This window comes from Carettochelys insculpta, chromosome 7 (genome assembly GCF_033958435.1).
Source record: "Carettochelys insculpta isolate YL-2023 chromosome 7, ASM3395843v1, whole genome shotgun sequence".
Taxonomy (NCBI): domain Eukaryota; kingdom Metazoa; phylum Chordata; order Testudines; family Carettochelyidae; genus Carettochelys; species Carettochelys insculpta.
Window position 1 is genome coordinate 42,364,541 of NC_134143.1, and position 26,207 is coordinate 42,390,747.

Below are 26,207 nucleotides of genomic sequence, written 5' to 3' on the forward strand. Positions count from 1 at the left end.
GGTACACGTATAGGGGGTCAAACCTTGATTACCACTTGCAGAGTGATCTCAACATACTCCTAAACAAGGCTGGAGGAAGCCAGAGTGTTACTGACGTGTGGCTGGCAGGATACAGCTACACACAGACATTCAGGATGCTACACTCCTTCATGCTGGAAGGCTGTTTGTGAGTAGTAACTACAGCAGCAAAGCACTCTAAGGCACCCAAGTGTGCAGGGCAGCAGTGATCTAGCCACTCACTGGCCTGCCCTAGAGAATGTCATAATAGTACAGTACACCAGTGTGTAAATATTCCTGATACTTTAGTTTTGCTATGAGAGAAATTCACCCCAATGCAAGCTCTGCTCAAGGCCTTCCACACTTCTTAAACTCAAAGTCTAACATCAGTACCAGGCAAATTAGTAGAAACAATAGTAAAGAATAAAATTGCAAGGCATGTAGAAGAGCACGAATTGTTGGGCAAAAGTCAGCATGGTTTCTGCAGAGGGAAGTCGCGTCTAACTAATCTATTAGAATTCTTTGAAGGGGTTAATAAACATGCGGACAAGGGGCACCCAGTGGACATAATATACCTAGATTTCCAGAAAGCCTTTGACACGGTCCCACACCAAAGGCTTTTATGTAAATTAGGCGGTCATGGGATAGGAGGAAAGATCCTTTCATGGATCGGGAATTGGTTAAAAGACAGAAAACAAAGGGTGGGAATAAATGGTTAATTTTCACAATGGAGGAGGGTAACTAGTGGTGTTCCCCAGGGGTCAGTCCTGGGACCGATCCTGTTCAACTTGTTCATCAATGATCTAGAAAATGAGGTAAGCAGTGAGGTGGCAAAGTTTCCAGATGACACCAAGTTGTTCAGGACAGTCAAAACCAAAAGGGATTGTGAAGAACTACAAAAAGATCTCAGCAAACTGAGTGATTGGGCAGCAAAATGGCAAATGAAATGTAATGTAGGTAAGCGTAAGGTAATGCACATTGGAAAAAATAACCCAAATTACATGTACAACATGATGGGGTCAAATTTAGCTATGACAGATCAGGAAAGGGATCTTGGAGTTATAGTGGATAGTTCTCTGAAGACATCCACGCAGTGTGCAGCGGCAGTTAGTAAAGCAAATAGGATGTTAGGAATTATTAAAAAAGGGATAGATAATAAGACAAAAGATATCATACTTCCCCTATATAAAACTATGGTACGCCCACATCTTGAGTACTGTGTGCAGATGTGGTCTCCTCACCTCAAAAAAGATATATTGGCATTAGAAAAGGTGCAGAAAAGGGTGACCAAGATGATTAGGGGTTTGGAACGGGTCCCATATGGGGAGAGGCTAGAGAGACTGGGACTTTTCAGTCTGGAAAAGAGGCGATTGAGGGGCGATATGATAGAGGTATATAAAATCATGAATGGTGTGGAGAAAGTGAATATAGAAAAATTATTTACCTTTTCCCATAATACAAGAACTAGGGGACACCAAATGAAATTGATGGGTAGTAGGTTCAAAACTAATAAAAGGAAATTTTTCTTCACACAGTGCACAGTCAACCTGTGGAACTCCTTGCCGGAGGAGGCTGTGAAGGCCAGGACTCTATTAGGGTTTAAAAAAGAGCTCGATAAATTTTTGCAGGTTAGGTCCATAAATGGCTATTAGCCAGGGGTAAAGTATGGTGCCCTAGCCTTCAGTACAAGGGCAGGAGATGGATGGTAGGAGATAAATCACTTGATCATTGTCTTCTGTTCTCCTTCTCTGGGGCACCTGGCATTGGCCACTGTCGGCAGACGGGATACTGGGCTGGATGGACCTTTGGTCTGACCCAGTATGGCCATTCTTATGTTCTTATGTTACAAAGGGCTTAATGTGATGCAGAGACCCTTGCATGTGCTCTCTGCCCTAGATGTATTTCAGTCCTTAAAAATGTCCTGCCCCTCATTCTTTGGCAAAAGGTTTAATTTTACTCTTTTTTTGTGAGAAGTAGCCGAGATCTTGAATCCACACAGGGAAAACTGGGAAACAGAAAATACCGAGGGATCTACTGACAGTTTAGTACTGATGCGTATTGTTTTCTTAAGTTGGTGCCCATTTATTTGTCCCCAGCGTAGAAGGGAGAAGTGTTAGCATCTAACAAAAAGTGGAAAATGCCAGCCAAGCCCACCCCGTCCCCCAAAAAAGGACTTACTACTGCTGGATTAATCTTTGGAGAAGATCAAGTTTTCCACTGTATAATGTTATTGCATTGTTATTTTAATTCCCCTACTGCAGAAGGAAAACAGACATAAAAAAGTTAAGTGACTTGCCAAAAGTCACACAGTCAGTTGCAGAGTTACGAAGAAACCCCAAATTTCATGTGTCTCAGTTCAGTCCCTAACCACAAGACCCTCCTACCTTTTTATAGGGACACCTAATATTTACTGTTTTCTGTACTACATCATGCCTTTCTGTAGAAGCGGATTAACAAAATGCTGGTGTACGTACTCTCTAAAACATTATCTGATAGTTTATCTTTGAAGTTTAGAAAGTAACATAAAGTTATGTTATAAAATGATCCTAATGTACCCCCAGCTATCTCCGAGATACCACTGACATCCTGAGGAAATTACAAAACATAGGAAAAGTTCCTGACAACACCATCCTTGCCACCATGGATGTAGAGGCGCTGTACACTAGTATTCCACACGAAGATGGATTACAACCGATGAGGAACACCATCCCTGATGTCAGCACAGCCAATCTGGTGTCTGACCTCGGTAACTTTGTTCTCACCCACAATTATTTCCGATTTGGGGACAATTTATACCTCCAGATTAGTGGAACTGCTATGGGCACCCGCATGGCCCCACAATATGCTAATATATTTATGGATGACCTGGAACAACGATTCCTCAGCTCTCGTCCGCTATTACTCCTCCTCTGCTTAAGATACATTGATGACATCTTTATGATTTGGACCCATGGTATAGAGACTATAGAAGAATTCCACAGAGATTTTAGCAATCCGCACCCCACCATCAACTTATGCCTCGATTACTCCACGCAAGAGATATATTTCCTGGACACTACTGTACAAATCAAGGATGGCCTGATCGGTACCATACTCTACCAGAAACCCACTGATCACTATACTTACCTACATGCTTCTAGCTTCCATCCTGCACACATAACTAGATCCATTGTTTACAGTCAACCCCTTAGGTACAATCGCATTTGCTCTGATCCTACTGACAGAGACCAAAAACTGCAAGATCTTTACCATATATTCTTAAACCTGAATTACCCACTAGGAGAAATAAAAAACCAAATCAACAGGGCCAGACGAATACCCAAGACCAGCTACTCCAAGATAGGCCCAAAAAAGCCAAGGGCTGAACACCACTGGTCCTTACCTACAAGCCCCCAACTCAAACCACTGAAACACATTATTAAAGACCTACAACCTTTCATTAATCAGGATGCCACACTCCAGAAGTCCCTAGGTGACAGGCCTGCTCTCTCCTACAGACAACCTCCCAACCTTATGAGGATTCTCACCCACAACCACAGTCTATATCACAGGAACACCAGCCCTGGAAGTTTTCCTTGCAACAAAGCCCGCTGCCAGCTTTGTCCACATACCTATTCTGGAGATACCACCACTGGACCTAACCAGGTTATTCACAGAATCACAGGTACATTCTCATGTTCCTCAACTAACATCACGTATGCCATCATGTGCCAACAATGCCCAGATGCTTTATATATTGGACAGACTTCAAACTCTCTTAGACAAAGAGTTAACAGGCACAAAACAGACATCAAAACACTCCTGATCCACAAACCTGTTAGCCAGCATTTTAATGGAGTGGGCCATTCTGTTAATGACTTAAAAGTCTGAGTTTCACTGAAGAGGAATTTTCACAACAGTCTTGAAAGAGAGGCTGCTGAACTCTCTTTTATATTCAAATTTGACACATTAACACGTGGTTTGAACCGGGATGTGAATTTTCTGGGTCATTATAGGGGCTGTTTTGCATACTTGGCTTAATTTAATTCTTGACTCCCCTCCCCACCCCTCTACTCTCTGATTGCCCACTTTGATAATTTTTTTCTGATTTGTCAACCTTGATTACTATTTTTGGTTCTCTGTGCCTTAAATATTGAGTCTGCTCTGGTATGGCTATGGTCTGAAGAAGTGGGTCTGTCCCATGAAAGCTCACCTAATAAATTATTTTGTTAGTCTTTAAAGTGCTACTTGACTGCTTTTTTGTTTTCATCACAACACAGTTTTCATGTTACATATGTAAAAAGCTCCATCTTGTGGAAATGACGACAAATTAAACCTTTTCTCCAATTGTGATGGAAAACAAAAGCAAACTTCTAAAATCAAACAAACTATAATTCTATCACAATGTTTCAAAGAACTGTATATTTTATTGCCTAAATAAATGAAAAGGTGGGAAACAAACGATGTTTACTAAGTACCATTGTTTTTGATCTACGTCTATTTTTTTGTTGCTGACCAACTGGTATGCACTATTCTAACAACATCACTAAATGTAAATTTTAATCTGGGAGTTATAAATTTAACAGCTTTCCTTTCCTCTCTTTTTTAAAATCAGGCATAATTACTTCCCACTACATTATTATCTGTATTATTTCCCAGGCTCCATTTCCTATACAGAACATTATTGGACCTATGTGATTTGGCAAGGGACTCCTGAATTATGCGACACAACTGTTCCCCTCTGCCTCCGTCATATGCTCTTATTCTCTTTTCTCTTATTCTATACTGCCCCCAAATGGTCAACTTTGATTGTACCATTTATTTGGGTCGAAATGGGTGTTGAAGAAGTTGCTGAGTTTTTCACAGCTGGGACTTTGCATGTGCCCAAGGCACTGGGATTGGCTTCATCCCTTCGGAGCAGTCAGTACTGGGGAAAAGATGTGTGTATTTTGAGAGGAGGAAGGGTAATGACTTCACCTGTGGGTAGTAGGAGAGCGAGAAGATTTGAAATTTGAATTCCTCATTCTCCACTTTCCTTAGACAGCCCTGCACACCTACATTAGAGCCCTGAAGAGCCCACCACCATCTTCTAATTTTCATTCCCCCATATCCTGGACAAACAGTGTCCCAGCCACTGAAGATAATTAAAGAGACTATGTGGCCTTAATTATATTTATATGGAAGGGGCCATTGATCTGCAATTGAAGGAATTCCCTCCCCAAGCACTCAATGCACCCACTCCACTGAATTTCCAGCCTCTATTGTCTCAAGGAACAAATAACATTATTTTAGGTCCTTTTAACATAACTGGGCCTCATGGACTTCTATTATATTCTCATGCTGTTGGAAAATCCCAAGGACTGGGCATCAGGAAACACAGGTCAGTTGTGCTGTGTGACTCTGGGCAAGTCACAACTTGTTTGTTCCTCAATTTCTTCATCGGTAATGTGGAAAATACAGGACTTACTTAGGCTTGTATAAAAATGCTTTAATATCCTCAGATGAAAGGCGTTATAGACACACAAAGTGTTATTACCAGAACTCCAAAAGAGATTAAGCAGGAACTTGATTTATTGTATATTGTGGGTTATACGAATCTACAGATTTCATGCTTAAGGAGTATACAGACTCTTCACAGCAGGACTGACAAGCCTCCTCAAAAGAAACAGAGGAGGCCAGGAGAAGCCATACCTTACTCTGCAATGGCCAACAGTGATGTGAAACGAAGAGATAACACTAAACGTTTCTTAAGGACGTTGAAGCTGCTGCCCTCCAAAAATGCTCCAAATGCATTATGCATCCAGGAATTTCCCCCACAGAGACGTATCACTTCATGCCCCATTTCCCTCCTGAATTGTATGTTCTGCTGTAATGTCACAACTGGGTTCTGCCTGTCAAGGTATGGTATTACTATCCCATGTCAGAGAATATTGGTCTTGTTTATTCAACATATAAACCCTGAAAACAGCTATAAAAGCAAAGGACTTTATTTTTCTTTAAAAGACCAAGAATTATATGAAGCGTATCAGAGACTAGAAACTATACGTAAAAGTGAGAAAGTTAATATACCAAATTATTTTAAGTAATAAGTGAACAGACCAAGGATATTTGCACAGAAAAGTATTTCAGTTTATCATTTTAGACTTCATTTTTAGCACTATCTTTGAAAATATTTCATAAATCAATTTAGCAAAAGGCAAACTGATTTCTATTACATGTCCATGGATATTTACCAGGTACAAAAGTTTTATGCTGCTATGTGGCATGGCAGTTTATAAACCATTCACAGGCAAAAACAGAAAATCTAGAAATATAAAACTCGGCATTTGGCTAGAAAATTAATAAATACTGCACCAATATAAATATCAGTCTAACAAATATTTTAAGACCAATAAAATGTCTAGACACATATATTCACAGTCATAATAAAGTGTAAACTTTATTTAATGAATTAATCAATTCTAAGACCAGAAGGGACTGCCATTATCATCTAGTCTGACCTGCAGAACATGGTCCAAAGAACTTCTCCAAAGTAATTCCCAGTGAGCATCTTTTAGAAAAACATTCAGTCTTAATTTTAAAATTGCTAGTGATGGTAAGTTGTTCTTATGGTTGATTAGTCGAACTGTTTAAAATTTATACTTATATCTGGTCTGCATTTGTCTAGCTTCCACTTCCTGCCACTAGCTCATGGTGTATCTTTCTCTGCTGGACTGAAGAGCCCATTAGTACATATTTGCTCCACACTTAGCCATTTACAGGTGTAATCAAGTCACCCATTAATCTTCTGTTTATTAAGATAAATAGGTTGAGTTCTGTGAATCATTATAATATATGTTTTCTAATCCTGTAGTCATTCTTGAGGCTCTTCTCTGAACCCTCTTCAGTTTATCAATACACTTCTTGAATTGTGGACACCAGAACTAGACACAGTACTCCAGCAACAGTTGCACTAGTGCCAAATGTAGAGGTAAAATAATCTGCTTACTCAAGAGTCCCCTGTTTATGTATCCAACTACTGCATGAGCACTTCTGCCTACAGTGACACACTGAAAACTCAGCGGGATTATCCAACTTGACCCCCGCACTCACCAAATTGCCCAATTCCACACCACCACATTATTCAGAGTCACACCTTCCAAGGACAGAGTGCCCCATCCTACAAGCACGGCCTACATTCTTCATTGGTAAATGTATACATTGGCATTATGTCATATTAAAAACACATATTGATTACTAACACCCAGCTTACCAAGTGGTCCAGCTCATGTTACCAGTGACCTATCCCAGAAACTGTTTATCACAACCACAATTTTTGTGTTACCTGAAAAACTTATCAGTAATGATTTTATGTTTACTTCTGGGTTACTAATAAAAATGTTAATTAACAGAGGACCAAAAATCAATTTCTGCAGGATCCCTGTAGAAACATACCCATTCAGTGATAATTCTCCATTTACAGTTACATTTAGAGATCTATCAGCTACCCAGCTTTAAATCCATATAATGTGAGTCACATTAATTTTATATCTTTCCAGTTTTTTTCATCAAAATGTCATGTTTTACCAAATCAAATGCCTTATAGAAATCCAAATAGATTATACCAACAGTACCATCTTTATCAATTTGTAATCTTGTTAATAATATATCAGATTAGTTTAATATGATCTATTTCCTGCAAACTTATGCTGATTAGAATTACTTATACTACCCTTCTTTAATTCTTTACTCATCAACCAGTATCAGTTGCTCCATTATTTTGCCTAAGATCAATGTCAGATCAATAGGCTTATAATTATCCAGATCACCTTGTTTAACCTTTTTAAATACTGGCACAAGTTTAGTTTTCTTCTAGCCTTCTGGAACTTCTCCATGTTCCAGGACTCATCGAAAATCCGCACTAATGGTCTGTTGAAACAGTGCAACCTAGAAAAGCACTTTCCTTAGCAATTAATACTTAATTACAGTTAATTATGTATGCAAGTAAAAGCAGAGTTTTCTTTGTTCTTTATTCTCCCACATCATATAACAGACTCCATTATTTTCATAATAATTCACGTTTCATTTTAAAAGTATACCTGAAGATCAAAACGGGATTTTAATTTGCTAACCCTGCCATAACTTTTAGGCCTGGTCTACACTAGAAGGTAGAGTCGAATTTAAGGCTCTATGGTCAATTTTTAAAACTCTGCCTATAACTCAACGCTCAATAAGTCGATTCTAAGTGGTTGTAATGCGATTTCAATGCTGCTGACTTCCCAACGAAGTTACTTGAAAAATCAAATTTGCAATGTCAAGCTACAACTGTGTAGATTAATCATGGTTAATGTTGATTTTATTAGTTATGGAAACTGTCCCATGATGCCCCTCAAGGTGTCCCTTCCAGACACTGCCCCACCCCTGCTGCTCTCTAGGTGAGCAGGAAGTAGGTGACAGGAAGCAGTGGCCATCAGCCTGGAAATTCTGAGGAGTCTGCCTTTCCCCTCTGACCAGCCTGGCAAGCAGACGTGTGAATCACACCTTTGCAGTGCACCTAGCAGACCTTGTTGCCATGTCTTCCCAGGAGCAAAAAAGGGCCCCAAAATGGAGCCATCAGGAGATCTTGGATCACATTTCAGCGTGGGGCGAAGAAACCATTGTAATCCAACTCAAACCCAGCAAAAGGAATGCTGATATGTATGCAAAAATATTGTGAGTCATGATCAAGAAAAGTTACAACAGGGACACACAACAGTGCCACGTATAGATCAAGGAGCTGCACCAGTAATACCAGAAATGAAAGACAGCCAACGGTTGGTCCGGGGCAACTCCCCAGAAATGCCAATGCTATGATGAGCTGCGTGATATTCTGGCAACCGACGCACCTCGTCCCTTCCAAAAGTGGCATCAGCACCTGTGGTTGCGGGAAGAATGCTGAAGTGCGGGCTGCTGAGGAACTGGTGGCCGATGGTGGGGTCCAGCCAGCTTAGAATTAGACCCTGAAAGCCAGGAGCTTTTTAATTGAGCTGGAGCCAGTAGATTCCATCTCTGTCCCCTTAACTCAGGAAGCAGCTTCACTGGCCAGCCCAGATCCTGGAGAGGGCACTGCTGGTAAAGAGACTTTTTTCTTACTGATAAAATATGTTGCAATTGTGTTGCGGAGGGTCTCTGCCCCTGCCTCTTAGAACAGCTTGTTAATGTGCATGGGGATGGAGCACAGATCCTGCTTGGACAAAAAGCTGAAGCTCTTGGACAGGCACTCATGGATTTTCCTCAGAGACCTGACTTATTCCAGCTTCCACGGTAAGGCACCTTACTGCGCCAAGACACCAGTGAGTGATCTGGAATCAATGCACCACAGAGCATTCCTGAAAACTTTCCAACATGATAGTGGGACAGAACAAACAAGCCTTCCTTATCCCTTGTTCTTAGTGTGATCAGGCTGATGTCTCATTTGGCCACCTAGAATGTATGGAAGTGCAAAGATTTGCAAGGGCTGGATGGCCCCTATAAGGCAACATGCACCAGGACTGCACCATGTTAACAGGTGCCTCAGCCAGCTGAGTTTTGGGGGACTAGCCCTGGCCACATTTATGTGGACTGCCACCCCCCACCACCCGCCTCGGCACACTGTACAGCACTCTCCCTTCCCAAAGCATGTGGCTTGCAGGGGTCATACAGTCTTCTGTTTGCTGCATTTTTCTGGGGGGAAACAGCTCCCTGATGTGCTTCCCTGACCCATGAAAGACGTTCCTGCACCAGGAGAAAACTGAGGTACCCGTTACCATGGCACAGTCAGCTGGAGTGCAGAGCTGTGTCTACATGTGCACGCTACTTCGAAGCAGCGGCACTAACTTCGAAATAGCGCCCGTCGCAGCTACACGCGTCGGGCGCTATTTCGAAGTTAACTTTGATGTTAGGCAGCGAGACGTCGAAGTCACTAACCTCATGAGGGGATCGGAATAGCGCCCTACTTCGACGTTGAACGTCGAAGTAGGGACCGTGTAGACGATCTGCGTCCCGCAACATCGAAATTGCTGGGTCCTCCATGGCGGCCATCAGCTGGGGGGTTGAGAGATGCTCTCTCTCCAGCCCCTGCGGGGCTCTATGGTCACCGTGGGCAGCAGCACTTAGCCCAGGGCTTCTGGCTGCTGCTGCGGCAGCTGGGGATCCATGCTGCAGGCACAGGGTCTGCAACCAGTTGTCGGCTCTGTGTATCTTGTGTTGTTTAGTGCAACTGTGTCTGGGAGGGGCCCTTTAAGGGAGCGGCTTGCTGTTGAGTCCGCCCTGTGACCCTGTCTGCAGCTGTGCCTGGCACCCTTATTTCGATGTGTGCTACTTTGGCATGTAGACGTTCCCTCGCAGCGCCTATTTCGATGTGGTGCCGCGCAACGTCGAAGTTGAACGTCGACGTTGCCAGCCCTGGAGGACGTGTAGACGTTATTCATCGAAATAGCCTATTTCGATGTTGGCTTCACGTGTAGACGTAGCCCAGATGACATAATACATGGGACTGATAACACCCGGTGTCCAATACGCTCTCTGCTCACCAGACGTGGAGAAATGCGGCGCAGCAGAGCTGCACACATGGAGCGCCGCTCCACCTGCTCTGCGCAGGCACTCCACCGCCTGGTGGGATGTGTGCGTGGCAGCAGCGGCATAGGCAGCCCCTGCAGCAGTTTCCACAGCCACGTTGCTCCTTCGGCTCCTGCACAGCTGCACTGCTCCTGCCCAAAGCTGTAAGGTGCCTTCGGCCCTGGCGCAGCTCCCGCATGGCTCCAGCTGGGAACCACACAGATCCTGCCGCTCAACATGGTCCTGGCGGCTGTGGTCCGACACGGCTCCTGCTACTCTGGCATGGCTGCTGCCGGGTGTGGTTTCTGCTGCCCTACAGCATCTGTGGAGTTCCTGGCCCAGAGCAGCGCATCTCCTGGGACCCCAGTGGCCCCCGCTCCAGTGTCACCAGACTATATAGTTAGAGTGCGTGGGGGTGGGCTGGGGGTGCCTGTCTCTGGGGAGGGGTAGGCTATTCATTCGCATGGGGACTGTGACAAATAAGCAAGTGTTGTCAGATGCTACCAGCATGGTGCTCTGCTCTCTCCAATGTTGGTATCACTCGGCTGCGTGCATGTTCCCTCTGTGCGCTGCCCCAGCTCTGCAGATAGCTGACACAGCAGACCCGAAGAGAACTGCCAATGACCACAGAGTCTAGTAAGGTGTGAAGGCACGTTGGCCAGGTTTATTGCCGTACTGGACACAATAGTAGTTCCCCGTAGACTTCTTAGTCTAAGTCAGGGCATACTACAAATATGCACCGACGATCAATGGACTCGGCTCAGTCAGTGGCAGGACTTTCCACTGCCCCTTCGGCCAGACCCAGACCACACCCCAGGAGTACATTCTTATACACAGGTACAAACAACTTACACATCACTCCTGACATATTGAGGTACACCCTTCTACGTAGTCAGGTGCCGCCTCTCACCTTGTACATGTTGGTTCGAACAAAACAACTCTATCCATCATATTACCCTTTTGCCCCTGTCATTGGGATGGGTCGGCCTATTCTTTCTTATCTGTGGAATGGTCCAGGGTAGGGTGTTCTGGTACCATGTTCCTACTTTAATATATTAGGTAGATATGTTTATGCAACATCAACCCTCTTCTTGCCAACTTCTGTGAGCAATTCATTCCTTTAGCTCACAGCTGAACTTTGCTTTCTGTTAGCAAAGTCTTGACCATTACTTTAGTTCAGGCCTAAGGCCTCATACTGGGCCTGTACTTACTACAGCAAGGATCATAACCACAGGTGTGGCAATCCTTGAATTATTATTGGACTCCACTGGACAATACTCTCAAGGGTTTTACTTTCCTCAACTTTACTATCCTCTACTATTTCCTGACCTTTGCCAGTGTACCGTGCTCTGGGCAGACTGGCACATAAATAGCCAGCTCTGATGGTGGCAATCATCAAAGCTTCCTGATTCAGGGGCAGGCTTCAGAAAAATGAAAGTTTGTTTCCAAGGGCAGGGGGGAACGAGGGAAATACACTCTGGGATGATGACCTCACACCCCTACAACCACTTGCGGCTTATTTTTTCCCATAATGCACTGAGAAAAAAAAACACAAAATGCAATGGGGGTGGGGGGATAGGTGCCCACCATGCAGTGCTGCACCAGTCAAAGTTAGACAAGGTAGTGGGGACTCACTACATCGACTTTGTGAGCAGGTGTGGACACTCAACTTCGACTTCATAAAATCCAGTGGCATAATGTCAACTTTAATAAATTTGACTTTACTTCCTAGTGTAGACATACCCTAAGAAGCCTGAGACCAAAAGTCTTGTAAAGTGAATGGAGTTAAGACTTTCCTCTTCCCCAGCTGTCCCAGATAGTTATTTGGGGTAGTTAGACCCAACTGTAAAGAGTCAGTGGAGTGGTCACATGGAGGAAGGCTCCAAACCCGATCAGGTAGAGCTTGCTCAGGGAGGCCAGGATTTGAACGGCAAAGCCACAGGAAAGAAGACTGTGAGGCTCTGCACCAAAGGGCAGGCTAAAAGAAACTAGACTATGTTAAATAAATTAAAATCCAAGAGAAGGAGTAACAATTTTATTAAGTTTCTTGGTTGTGAATTATTCCAAGGACATGAAGGAAGACTGAAGTGAAGGATGCCAGTGAAATGCCATGCTGCAAGAGGGTGCTGCTTGGAGACTGCACACTTCCTAGTCATTATTGAGAAGCACGCATATTTACACACTTCTGGATGAAGAAGCTATAAAGAGCTCCCTACCATTACAAGCCCTTGAACAGGAAGTCAGGGTGAAATATATTTTTCACAAAATGTGTGTTAGACAGAATTCAGGTAAGCTATTACTTTTCTGGTTCTGAAGCAGGGGCATGTACCTGATTTTGCCAAGAGGGAGACACAGGATCATCTCCACCATTTCAAAGCTGGAATTTGCTTAAGTGGCATGATAAGCTAAATATGAGCAGTGCTCCGAATCAGTGACAGAGGCAGGTGCCATTTACAAATTTATTTGATGTGATAAATTGTCCATCCATGAAGATGAAGTCAAGGAATCTTTCCTGGGTTGGAAGTCTAACAGGTGTTGGGTGCTAGCAAGATGAAAAGAGATGCAGAGAGAATCTTCAGACTCACTTTAGCAAATACACCAGGTCAGCAGGCCCTCCAGACGTACAGAAGAATGCCTGTCTAATCCAGAGGGAACTGAAGGCAAGGATAGATCTGTCCTGAAGGGGGAAAAACCTAAGACTAGCCAAACTCAGGAGAAAGCTTAATTTCAGATGTAAATTTCTTCAACGCTAAAAGTGATCTGAGAAATCTGGGAGGTACATCAGGACCTCAGTCAAAGCAAATGTTCATGCACTCGATACAGACAATTCACAATTTTACATAAAACAATCACATGCTGTTTTATTTATACACATGTAATTTTGTTTTCAACTGACTCAAAAGGGCTCGCACAAATCATTAAAACAAAATATGTCCCATAAGTTCGGAGGACGTGGGTGGTTCAGCGAGGGAGGGGTCTCTTTGGGTATGAATGGCTGGGTGAGCCGTGAAATTGAATAGGACTGTGCAGCACCAAGGACAGAGGGGTGCACAGAGATTCAGTGGTATGGGAGGGTCTCTGTGGTTGGGATGCAGTGGCACTCAATGGGGTTGGCATTTCCCTTGGGGGTGGCAATGAAGTGACAATGGGGTTGAGGATTTAGTGACCGTGGGAGTGGGGGTCGCTGGGGCTGGAGTGCAGTGACAATCAGAGAGTTTGGGCATAGTGACGGTGGGACTGGGGGGTCTATACACATAGGGTCTGAGGTGAAGTGGCAATCGGAGGGGTTAGCAGTGTCTCTGGGATTTGAGTCTTTGTTAGAGAAATGTAACAATCGCTTCAGTCTCCCCGACCCCAAGCCAGGCGCTGCCCCTCTACAGCCAGGCACCCGCCCCACCCCCACACAAACCGCCCATGACTCACCAGAGTCGTCGCAGGAGTGTGCTGCGTGAGCTGTCCCACGGCTGGAGCCACACCATGCAAGCTGCCCCAGAACCGGAGCCTTTGCTGCTGGAGCTGGGCCACACAAGCTACAGGAGCTGCTGCCTCCCCTGCTGCCGCCATGCGTTTGTCCCTCCATGCTTACTCGTGATGGGAGGAAGTGGCCGGTGCCTGCCCATGGGGGAGCAGAGCCCTTGGCGCTGCACGAAGCTGCAACTCAGGCAGGGCTCTGTTCTCCTCCATGACCCATCTAGCTTTCAGTGGTTTGCTCCTGGGTCTCATCCCCTGCTCCTACACGCTTTAAGCCCTGTTTTTCTTGTTGCCTAAGTAAACAGTGAAAGCCAACTTGAGAAATGGGTCATTTGGGACTTCCAAGGGCACAGACAGAGCAGGGAGAAAGGTGTGAAAGCCACACACTTTACAGACATCTTACTTAAAAAAGGACAGCAAAAAGGTAGAGAAGTTTCTTCATCACTGGCACCACAATGATACTGCAGAAAGGAGCTCTGCGGCCTTATCTCTTCTCACCAGTTGGGCTGAGGGAGAACAAGAGGCAAATGCAGAACCTCAAAGTCAGCTCTCAGCAAGTAAACCACTGTTCAAACAAACATTTGCCATTTTACAAAGGAATCTGCATTTATTTTTAAAGTAAAGCTTCCTTATCGATTTTCAGAAATAATGTTAAAGAAGACAAAGATGTCTGTTCTGAAAATTGTTGCACAGTAAGTTGCGAATAATCTATTCAGTATGAGCTTTCACTTAACCTTTTATAATTTTTTTATGGATTGATACACACCACAAGGACATTAGAGGGCACCATTCCATACAAAAAACACCTTCTTGCTCATAGCAAAAAAGCTATAAAGGGTTAATCATTACAGAATTAAAATTTGGTTAAATACCCCAACTAATCAAACAGGACTAACAATACTTGACCGGGAACTCCAACTGAAGCAATGAAGATTAAAACTTATTTCTCAGCTCATCTGAATTATTAAAAAACAACCGCTGTACTTCAGTCATGCATAATATCACTAATATTCGTGATCACAGATTACTTTTCAACTCAAAACAGAGTAACTACAAGAAATATAGTAACAGAGAGGTAGCCCTATTAGTCTGTACTCCAACAAAGCAAAGCAGCAGAAATGTAGCATATATTCGAGTTACAATATCTAAAACAGTATCTATGAACATAGTGGCTACATAATTCTTAAAATTACTAAATTTCAGAAACAATGAAAAGAGGGAGGCAAAAATATTAGGATTTTATTAACACAAGAAAAGATTGTAAGTCTGAGGCCAAGGAAAACAGACATGAGATTTGAAGAGACCTGGAAATCAATTAGGCATGCAGCAGAAAGAACAATGAGATAATGTGTATTGCTCACTGTTGTGAAGCAAAAAGGGAACAGAAAAACATTTAGTTGAGATTATAACCATACATAGGACACCTTTATTTCTGTCTCTGGTAAATTCACCTTTGCATGGTAAGGTCTTTCTTAGAAGCCGGTAGCAGGAATGGTGAGAGGGTCAGGTGTCTAATCATTCTTGCAATCTAGAATGAAGACTGCATGCAAAAATACGTTGATTTAAAAAGATAAAAATCAAGAGAGGAAAAACTTCACACTTGCCGCAGAACAAGAACATACAGAGAACAGACCAACTTCCCAGCTGAAATAAAATGATCAAAAGCCAGTGGGAAAAATTGCCAAGACAAACTCATTAGGAAAAGCATAAACAAAATTATAACTCTCCAAACAGAATAATTTATAATAAATCTTTACTACTTACTATTTCTTTTACAATTTAGAAATGGGTAATTGGTCTAATTTTTAATAATGTCTCACATTCACAAAGAGAAACCCTTTAGGAGTCTGCAGAATGTTAATTTTTTGGACAGAACCGCTTCCTTCCAAGACATCTAAGCATTAGTATTTACACATTCAAACTGCAGCAGAATAAGAGAACCAAAGATATATTTTAAGAATTAGTAGACTGGTTAGGAAATTTGGAAAAGTCATGATATTTTAACTTATGAGAGTGGAGAGGTAGGGCACGGAGGCAGACAGAAAGACATAAAAATGCACTTTGTAAATCTGAGACCTGAATACATCAGAAGTCTAATAAAACATGCCTCTCTCATCCGGCACCCTCAGGATCTGACCTGTACTGGATGAGAGAATTTGCCAGACTATGGCAGGTCAATTTTTTCTAGCACATTACCAACACTTCCACTGCACACCGGGCTCTTAAAAGACATTTAGCGATAAATTTTAGCTAAATAACAGCACAGAACACTGAGAGCCAGGACTGGTGGCTAAACAAACTTTATGGGACCACAGGAAACTTTTGGCCACATCCATGATTAGTGGCCATCCAGCGAACTAAAATCCTGCCAGATTAAATATGGTGACAGGTGAGAGCGTTCTGGATTAGAGAGGTTTAACCTGTAGTAGTATCTAACTATAAACAGTGGACAATTTCTGTTTATGACTGTTTTTTTTAACATTTGTTCATTTTAGTTTGAATTCCTTGATTTTCAGGCCCTTCCACCACTAGCCAGTGTGAGGCAGAGTGTTAGCACCGCTGTGATGATGAGTACAGCAGCAATAACAGGTAGGAAAGAGAAATTCACAGCTGCTAGGGCTCTCCCCGTACAAGCCACAAGACTGCTATACCCAGTAGCTGCCTTAAGAAGACAACTGTAGGGAGATGGGGGAGAAACTCTGTGACACTGGTACACAGGAGCCAGTAAAAGAGCCGAGAATACTTGGGAGGTGGGGGATATGAAAGAGGCTTGGGTGAGACAGATGAGGAATTAAAGAAGGGTAACGGAATTCACACAAATCAACATGGTTTTATGGAAAATAGATCCCGTCAAACTAACTTAAGATGTTTTTTGATGAGATTACCAGTTTGGTTAGTAAAGATAATCAAGGATGTTTCCCCCCCCCAACCCCTCAACAGCCTCGCTCTCTCCCCCAAGCACTCACCACACTGTGCTCCACTGCACCCTCCCAGATGGCTGTGCCCTGCTTCTCTGCATGTGGCTGGGAAGGCCGAGGGGAGGCAATCCCTTGAGGAGGTGGCTGCTGCCACTGCCTGCCCCCACTCCCACCTCATACCCCAGGTAATCCTCCTCCTCCCATACATAGGGAGAGGCTGTTGCAGGGCCCCCAAAAGTGTGGGGCCAGGGGCAGCTGCCCCACCGCATCCTATGGTCAGGATGGCTCTGAAGATAATAAAGTAGATATACTATTATGTATTTAGACCTCAGTAAGGCATTTGACATGGTACTGCATGGCACTTTGTTTCAAAAAGTTACTATAGTACTTCCATATACGAAAGTAACACGGTACACATCAAATGGATTGAAAAACTATCTAGAGATCTCAAAACGTAACTAAGGCTACGTCTACAGTATCCCAAAACTTCGAAATGGCCATGCAAATGGCCATTTCAAAGTTTACTAATGAAGCACTGAAATACATAGTCAGTGCCTCATTAGAATGCTGGCAGCTGCGGCACTTCGAATTGCTATGGCTCGCCGCCGCGCAGCTCATCCAGACGGGAGTCCTCTTCGAAAGGACCCCACCAACTTCAGAATCCCCTTATTCCTATGTGCTGAATTCGCATCTTCCTTATTCTTATTCTGCTGATAGGAATAAGGGGATTTCGAAGTTGGCGGGGTCCTTTCGAAAAGGATCCCCGTGTGGACGAGCTGCGTGGTGGCGAGCCGCGTCAATTTCGAAGTGCCGCGGCTGCCGGCATTCTAATGAGGTGCTGAATATGTATTTTGGCGCTTCATTAGTAAACTTCAAAATGGCCATTTGTATGGCCATTTCAAAGTTTGGGATAATGTCGACATGGCCTAAGTATGGAATGATCTTTTAAGTGAGTATGCTTCCAGCAACGTCCTACAGTTCTTGGCCCTACAACATTACATATCTTTATCAATTACCTGGAAGAAAGCAAAACAGAACAAAAATTGGGGGATGGTGAAAAATGGCAAGGAGAGGTCTCTGATTCAGAGTGCTCTAGATCACTTGGAAAAATGGCCACAAGCAAACACTATAGCTTTAATATTGCTACGTGTAAATGCACACATATGGGAACAAAGCACGTAGGCCATACTTACAGGCCATACACAATCCTGCAGAGCAGTGACTCTGAAAAGGATTTGGGAGTCAATGGTGCAGGGGGGAGCTGTGGGCTGTGGGTGTGTGTTGTAAGCAGGCCAGGCCTGGCTGGTGGGTACGGGGGGAGCTGTGGAGCATGGCTGCAGACACCTGACTGTGTGGCTGCTTGCCCCACCACACAGCCAGCACTGCAATGTAACACTCACCTGCAGCTGTCCCGCCACGCAGCAGGAACTGCTTTGCCATGCGCAGCTGGAGGTGCTGGAGGTTCTGGCAGAGGAGGTGATAGCTCCTCCAGGCTGCACCAGTAGTAAGTCCTTAACTTACCTTGGTGAGGGGGCTAGGGAACTGGGCCGGGGGGCGTTGGAAGTGGTACAGGTCACAGCTGCGGGCAGGTGGGTGTTGGGAGCAGGCTGGGCCGGGCCAGGAGGTGCAGGGGGCTGCGGGTGGTGAGGTGTTGGGAGCAGGTCCTGCTAATGAGATCTTGGGATGTTTGATGAGGGGAATCTTGAATAGAAACAGAGAGGTTATTTTATCTCTCTATATAACACTGATGCAAATGCTGTTGAAATACTCTGTTAATTTCTGGTGTCCAACACTCAAGGACGATATTGATAAAGTGAAGAGGGTTCAGAAAAGGGCCCCAAGACTAATTAAAAGATTAGAAAATATAACTTATAGTGTTAGACTCAAGGAGCTCAATCTATTTTTTAAACAAAGAAAAAGTTAAGGGGTGTTTTGATCATACTCTGTAAATAGTTATAGGGAAAACATATGAAATATTTAATAATGGGCTGATCAGTCTAACAGAGAAAGGCATAAGGCTAACCAATGGCTGGGTGTGAAAGCTAGATAAATTCAGATTGGAAATATGGCATAAGTTCTGAATGGTGAGAGTAATTAATCACTGGAACAGTTTACAAAGGATCACTATGGATTTTTCATCACTGACAATTTTTAAATCAGGACTGAGTGTCTTTGTAAAAGATCTGTTCTAGAAATTTTTGATGAAATTCTATCATCTGTATGATACAGATTAAACTAGATGGTCACAATGACTTAAAATCTACATAGAATTTTTATGACGGCACGTGATGTATGATGTGACTGTCACAGAATCACACACATGTAGGGCTGGAAGGAACCTCAAGAAGGGACTGCAGCTCACAGTGCTATGGCAAGACCAAGTAAATCTAAAGCACCCTAACAGGTATTTGTCCAACTGTTTTTTAAAAGCTTCTGGTGATGGGGATTCTACCACCACTTTTGGAAACCTATACCAGATTTTAATTATCCCTACAGTTAGAAAGTTTCTCCAAATATCTAACCTAAATCTCCCTTCTTGCAGATTAAGTCCATTACTTTTTATCTGATTGTAACTGCCGACAGGTGGACTCAAACCTGGGAGCTCTGGAGCTTGGTGCATGAACCTCTCCAGCTTAAAGCTAAAAGCCAGCTGGCTGTTAGCTAAGTTGTAGAGGAGGCTCATTTTCTCTCTCTCCCTCTCTCTCTGTAAGTGGTCTATGTCCCATGACATGGGACAGTAAACCAAAGCCAGTAGGTTTGTGGATTATGCTACCTTCCGTGGACATGGAGATCACATGATCAAAGTCTTCTTTACAACAGTCTTTAAATCTGAAGCCGTATTAGGTCCCCCTCAGTCTTCTTTTCTCAAGACTAAACAGAACTCTGTTTTCTAAACCTCTCCCAGAGGTCAGGGGTTCAAACCTTTTACCATTGTTGATGCTCTCCCCTGGAGTCTCTCCAATTTGTTCACATCTTTTCAAAGTGTGTTGTCCAGAACTGGATACAATACTCCAGCTGAGGCCTCACCAGTCAAGAGGGCCAATTACCTCCTGTTTCTTACACAGAAACGCTCCTGTTAATACACACCAGAACTATACTAGCCTTTTTTCAGCTGCATCACATTGTAGACTTATATTCAACTTGTGATCCACTAGAATTCCCACATCCTTCTCAGCAATACTACCGTGTAGCCAGTTATTCACCATTTGTGCAGTGTCTAACTATGAATGACAACAGCCAATTTTTGTTTACAACTATGAGCACTTGCTTTTTTCTCTCCAAGTGAAGTACTTTGCACTTGTACTTTTTGAATTTTATATTGTTTAATCCATACCAATTCACTCTTTTGTCAAGATAATTTTGAATTCTAATTCTGTCTAGCACAGTGCTTGCAACTCCTCAAATAGCGATCTATAGTGAAAAGTTAGGAAAAATAACTTTTTTAAAACAAACTGATCACGTTTGACACAGAATTCATAGACAAACCAGGAATTCCACAGTGGCAGTTTTACTATCATTTTCAGTGAAAGTTTAAAAAACAAATACATAATTTAACACACAGTGAGTGTTCAATAATTTTCTATTGTCAGTAATGTCTCCTGATGTGAAACAATTTTTCATGAAAGCTGCAGAGGCTCTTCAGGACTCCCTACACCTCTACATGCACATAACAAAAAATGGCCAAATAGATTTGTATAAACTACAGACACAGATACACAGCTTCTCATTTGAGAAAAAGCTGACGTTTTATTTTGAGTAAGTTACAAAATAAAGTTATTTAGGTCCCAGTCTTGCACTGTGACTTCAACAGGTCCCAGTACAAACAAACACAGAAATCCTCCCTAATGGAGCTCCATTGTAATCACAGTGCAGAAATCAAGGCCCTACAATGGAAATGTCATCTCAAACACAACTGAAGTGTCACTAATGTGATACTGTCTAGCACATTAAATTTGAACATCAATTTCACAGGAAATACTGAAATTTCCTTTGTACTGTAATATATATAGATATTCTGTGTTCACACAAACACCAACGTTTGTGTTATTTTTTCCATTAAGTAATTTTATGTAGTTTGTTGCATACACCCTAAAAATCCTTTATAAAATGACCAGCTGTTTCCTGTAATTCAACAAAAGTTATTCTAATAAGCACATTTCTTAATACCTAACCAGACTTTCTACTGCAACACACAACCTAAAGGCCCAATTCTGCCATCCTTATTTATAAATACATGGCACTATTCTATTTAAAAGGTCACATTATATGCCAAAAAAATGCATAACTCAAGCTAAGGCCAAATCACAAAAAATGATTTTATTAATTTTAGCTTAGCCGTTATGCTTTACTTGTCTTGTTTTCCTGTATGTGCAATTTCTGTGAATTGTTCTCACTAATAGTATCCTGTTTCTATGAGCAGGAAAGGGCTGAGTACAGTTTGTTAGTTAACATTACTTCCTATAACCAGGGTCAATATTCTGTAGTAGTGACTCTACAAGCACTGTGGATAAGCAATGTATCACGCTGATGTCTGTTAATGGACATCCTCTGTAGCCAAACATGAACTGATAATCAGTAAACCCAGATTTGCAATAGACTTCCTCCTTCCTGTTTTCACATCGCTGACCACGGAGCTGTCTCTTCCTGCTAAGCTTTTGTGCTACTTAGTGATGTATGAAATGAGAGATTGAAAAACAAGCACTGCACTACTTTTTAATTTCCTGTTGTACTGATGCACAATAAAAGACAGTAGAAAAAATTCTGTTCCTGTGGAGATCCCCCTAATTTCAGCAGTAGTGACATAAATGTAATCAGAAACAAAGTTAGCCCCCTGTTTTGAAGGCTCATGTTCATATAATAGAGTTAGCTGGAAAGATCCTGTAATGCTCTATATCAGAAAGCAAAGTTCATAAGGTAGCTCCACAGAGTACAACCAAAACTATGTTCAATATGAGGAGAACTGGATTTGTATTCAAATAAAAGTTTGCACTGCGAGTTGGTTTTAAATGGTTAATACATATGTATTTTTAGTTACACACACCCACACTGTAGTGATGCATCACAAAACCAATGATATAGCTGAGACATATTAATGGTATTTTCATCACTTGGATGGACAGCTTAAACGCCTTCACAGATTTTCGATACAACTTCAGCAACCATCACATATCCATTTTACTCTCTCTAGAACATTCCCACGCTTGCATCAACTTCTTGGACATCACAATTAGCTTTTCAGCACAGACAACCAAGAAATTCACAGATCACCACCTCTGCCTTCATATATCCAGTAACCACCAAACATACCAAGAAATCTGTTACCTACTGCCAGGCACTCAGGTACCACAAAGACATTCCACCAGAGAAGTAAATTGCATCATGGAATGAGCCACCCAAATACCACCTGCTTCAATGCAAAAATAACACCCCCCCGCCCGACCATACACCCTAGTTCTCACATACTGCCCCATACTAGAACCAAAGCAAGCAACAACAACCCTTGCTCAGTGAAGACCCCATCCTGATACATCTTTCATGAAGCCTCATTTCTGGCCTTCAAACAGTCCCCCAACCTCTAAGCTCATCATTAGAAGCAAGCTTGCACAGGCCAGGACACACCAACTCAAAGCAACAACAGACCCATCCAGAACAACAGATGCAAAACCGGCAGCCATACCTCCACTGCTACAGTGATCATCACTCCCCAGACCAAACTTCACAAGATCCATTGAGCCAATGGCTGCCTATCACAACACATAAGTCGCGTCTACACTAGCCGGCTATTTCAAAATAGCCGGGCCAACTTCGAAATAGCACCCGGCATGTCTACACGTGCCGTGCGCTATTTCGAAGTTGAAATCGACGTAAGGCCGCGAGACATTGAAATCTCTATCCCCACCAGAAGATGGGAATAGCACCCTACTTTGACATCCAACTTCGAAGTAGGGCATGTGTAGACGATCTGCGTCCCATGACGTCGAAATAGCGGGGTCCTCCATGGCGGCCATCAGCTGAGGGGTTGAGAGGCATTTTGTCCAGCCTGGGGGGGATACCACACCCATCATCATCATCTCTGGGGGACAGGGGATGGGGGACCAGCAGCGGAGGGGTGGGGGGACGTGGGCCATGGGTCAGGGCCCAGACTAACGGCTGTCTCCGCTCTTCCCCACTCTGTTCCGCAGCCGCACCATCTGAAGGCCTCGACAGCATGGGCGCTGCGTCAGTTGTGCCGGACAACCCACCGGGGCCATCGCATCAGGGCAGCCCAGCAGCAGAGCAGGGACCAGGCCCAGGATGAGTCCGCCACTGCCAGAGCCAGCCACAGGCAACCGCTGATCCCCAGCTCCTCGCCATCCTCTGGCATCGGTTTCAGAGCACCGCCTGCAAGTGGAGGAGCGCCGGCTCCACTTGCAGGGGAGAGTGCTGGCCTGGCGCCAGGAGGCTTGGAGGTCCTTCATGAGGACTTTCGAGCAGATCGCCGAGAAGATGGCACCCCCCACCACTCTGGCCGCCATTTCTCTCAGCCACCCTCCACCTGTCCTGGAGCCTGCCTAGGAGGGGGACCGCGGGGCTCAGGAGCCAGCCCGACCATACCTGCCGGTTCTCCTGGCCCCCACCCAGCCTTGATGGGGCCTCCGGCCCAGACGTGAGTCACGTCCCCCCATGCCGGGCACTGGACAGTTGGGGCAAAGGGAGCCAAGGACTGGGCCCCCCAGGCCCCCCTTTGTACATATTCCCCTCCATTAATTGTACATAGTAGCCTTGTCCTACCCCGCTTTAGTAGCTGTACTCTCCTGATGTACATAGTTCCCCATTAATGTAAAACTTCATCGTTTTTGTTTCAAGAAGGTTTGATTTATTCAAAACAAAACAAACGTGTGGTGGTGTGTGCTCTTCAGTGCTCAATGGTGTGGCCATGGGGGCAGGTAGTGTTGTGGGCAGCGTGTGTGGTGGGTGGCTCACCAGCTGGCCCTGCCAGCGTTCACCCCGCAGCCTGGTCAAAATGGGCCTGCACAGCCTCCCGGACCCGGATCCCCTCATGGTCGGCTTGGCGCTCGGGGCAGCAGGTGGCTGGGGGGGTAGGCCGTGCCAGCCTCCACAGCCCAGCCCTGCACAAATGCCTCCCCCTTGCTCTCCACCAGGTTGTGGAGTGCGCAGCATGTGCCCACAGCCTGGGGGATGTTGGGGAGTCCTGAGTCCAGGCGTGTGAGGAGGCACCTCCACCAGCCTTTGAGGCGGCCGAAAGTCCCCTCGACCACCTAGCATGCATGGTTCAGGAGGGTGTTGAACCGCTCCTGGCTGGCACTGAGGTGGCCCGTGTAGGGGCGCATGAGCCAGGGCTGGAGGGGGTAGGCCGCATCTGCAACAAGGCAGAGGGGCACAGTGGTGTCCGTCAAAGGGATCTCCTGCTGGGGGAGGTAGGTCCCCGCCTCCAGCTGGCGGCACAGGCTCGAGTTCCTAAACACCCGGGCATCGTGGGTGCTGCCAGGCCAGCCAACATATATGTCCAAGAAGCGGCCCCAGCTGTCCACCATGGCCTGGAGGACCACCGAATGGTAGCCCTTCCTATGCAGGAAGCGTCCTCTGCTGTGCTCCAGGGCATGGATGGGTATGTGGGTCCCATCCAGTGCCCCAAAGAAATTAGGGAACCCCATGCTGGCAAACCCCGTGATGGCCACATCCAGGTCCCCAAGCCCCACAAGCCTGTGGAGCAGCAGGGCGTTCAGTGCGCAGACCACCTGCAGGGGAAGGACATGAACACCCGTGAGGGGTGCAGGGTGTGCCTGGCCCTCCCCCTGAGCTCCCCCCAAGCTCCCTCCTCCTCCCAGGTCCCCCTCGCCCCAGTCTCTACCCCTCCCCCTGGGGTCCGCTTACCTCCATGACAACAGCCCCGACGGTGGCCTTGCCCATACCAAACTGCTGTCCTATGGATTGGTAGCTGTCTGGAGTGGCGAGCTTCCAGACAGTGATGCCGAACCATTTCTCAACGGTGAGGGCACGTCTCAAGGGGGTGTCCTGGTGCTGCAGGGCAGGGGTGAGCCACTGGCAGAGCTCGAGGAATGTCTGCCAGCTCATCCGGAAATTCTGGAGCCAGCGGTCGTTGTCCCACTCCCCAAGCACCAGCCGCTTCCATCACTCTGTGCTGGTGGGGTACCTCCATAGCTGGTGGCGCGTCCGGCAGGGGGAGGCCGGGAGGGCTACACGGTCTGGGACGGCTTCTTCATCCCCCAAGGAGGACAGCTCATCTTCTTCTAGGAGATGCTGGGTGGCCTACTCCATGGCACCAAGCAGGGCAACCACTGCTCCGGGTGTGGCTGTGTGGGCTTCTGTCTGCTGCTGCTGCTGCTGGGGGTCCATGCTGCATGCACAGGGTCTGCGAGTGCTTGTGGGCTCTGCAGACCTGTGCTGTGCAGGCCGAGTCTGCCTGGGAGGGGCCCTTTAAGGGAGCGGCTTGCTGTCGCCCCAGAAGGGCTAGTCCGCCCTGAGACCCTGTCCGTAGGCTTTCCTCACCCCCTTATTCCGATTGGGACTACTTTTGTGTGTAGATGCTCCCCTGCAGGGCCTATTTCGATTTAGTGCTTTCCTACGTCAACGTTGAACGTCGACAGCAGCAGCCCTGGAGGATGTGTGGACGCTACACGTTGAAATAGCTTACTTTGATTTTGCTACGCCGAAATAAGCTATTTCGATGTAGCATCCCAGTGTACACATAACCATAGTAACTCATCAAGTGCACTGAATGCCCCAATAACAACTTTTTGAATGAAACCAGACAAACATTACTCTCTGAATGAACTCGCTCATCCTCAAAAGAAACTTGCACAATAGTTTCAAAGGAAGTGCCTAGAAGCTTAATGTGCTAAACAATAACAACCATGGATTGAACACACAAACTGGATTTAGATGATTTATTGCAACAATCTGCAACCCACTAACCCAGTGGCTTTCAACTGGTGTGCCATGAGAACAGCCCAAGTGTGCTGTGAAATTTCATCAATTTCCCCATTTACCATCACCACAGCCCTTTGCACAGCCACCGGGGGCGGGCCAGGAAGGGCCAAGAGGAACTGACCAACCCTGCACTAGCTGGGGCTCAGCGGGCACAGGGTTGGTCAATTTCCCCTGGTGGTGGCTCTTTGCTGAGCCACTGCAAAGGAAAAACAGGAGCCTGCTCACTCCAGGAGGCAGCTGAAATTCTGCTTCCCTGTTGAATGGCCTGGAAGGGAGCCTGCTCCCCACCTCCCTGTCGTGGCAAGGTGGGATGGAGCCTGTTGCAGCTAGGATGCA

General features: G+C 45.1%; 1 protein-coding gene across 7 annotated transcripts in view; it reads right to left on the reverse strand.

Moving 5' to 3' along the window:
- The window catches only part of EXOC6 (exocyst complex component 6), a 190,264-nt gene that overhangs the window by 146,633 nt on the left and 17,424 nt on the right, over nt 1-26,207 (reverse strand). Inside the window, exon 1 of one of the 7 annotated variants that reach the window (XM_075000394.1) lies at nt 14,405-14,507. The exons of the other annotated variants lie outside the window; for them this stretch is intronic. The gene's annotated coding sequence lies outside the window, so the exon portion shown is untranslated. Of the gene's footprint in view, nt 1-14,404; nt 14,508-26,207 lie in introns of those variants that run through there. 7 annotated transcript variants of the gene reach the window in all.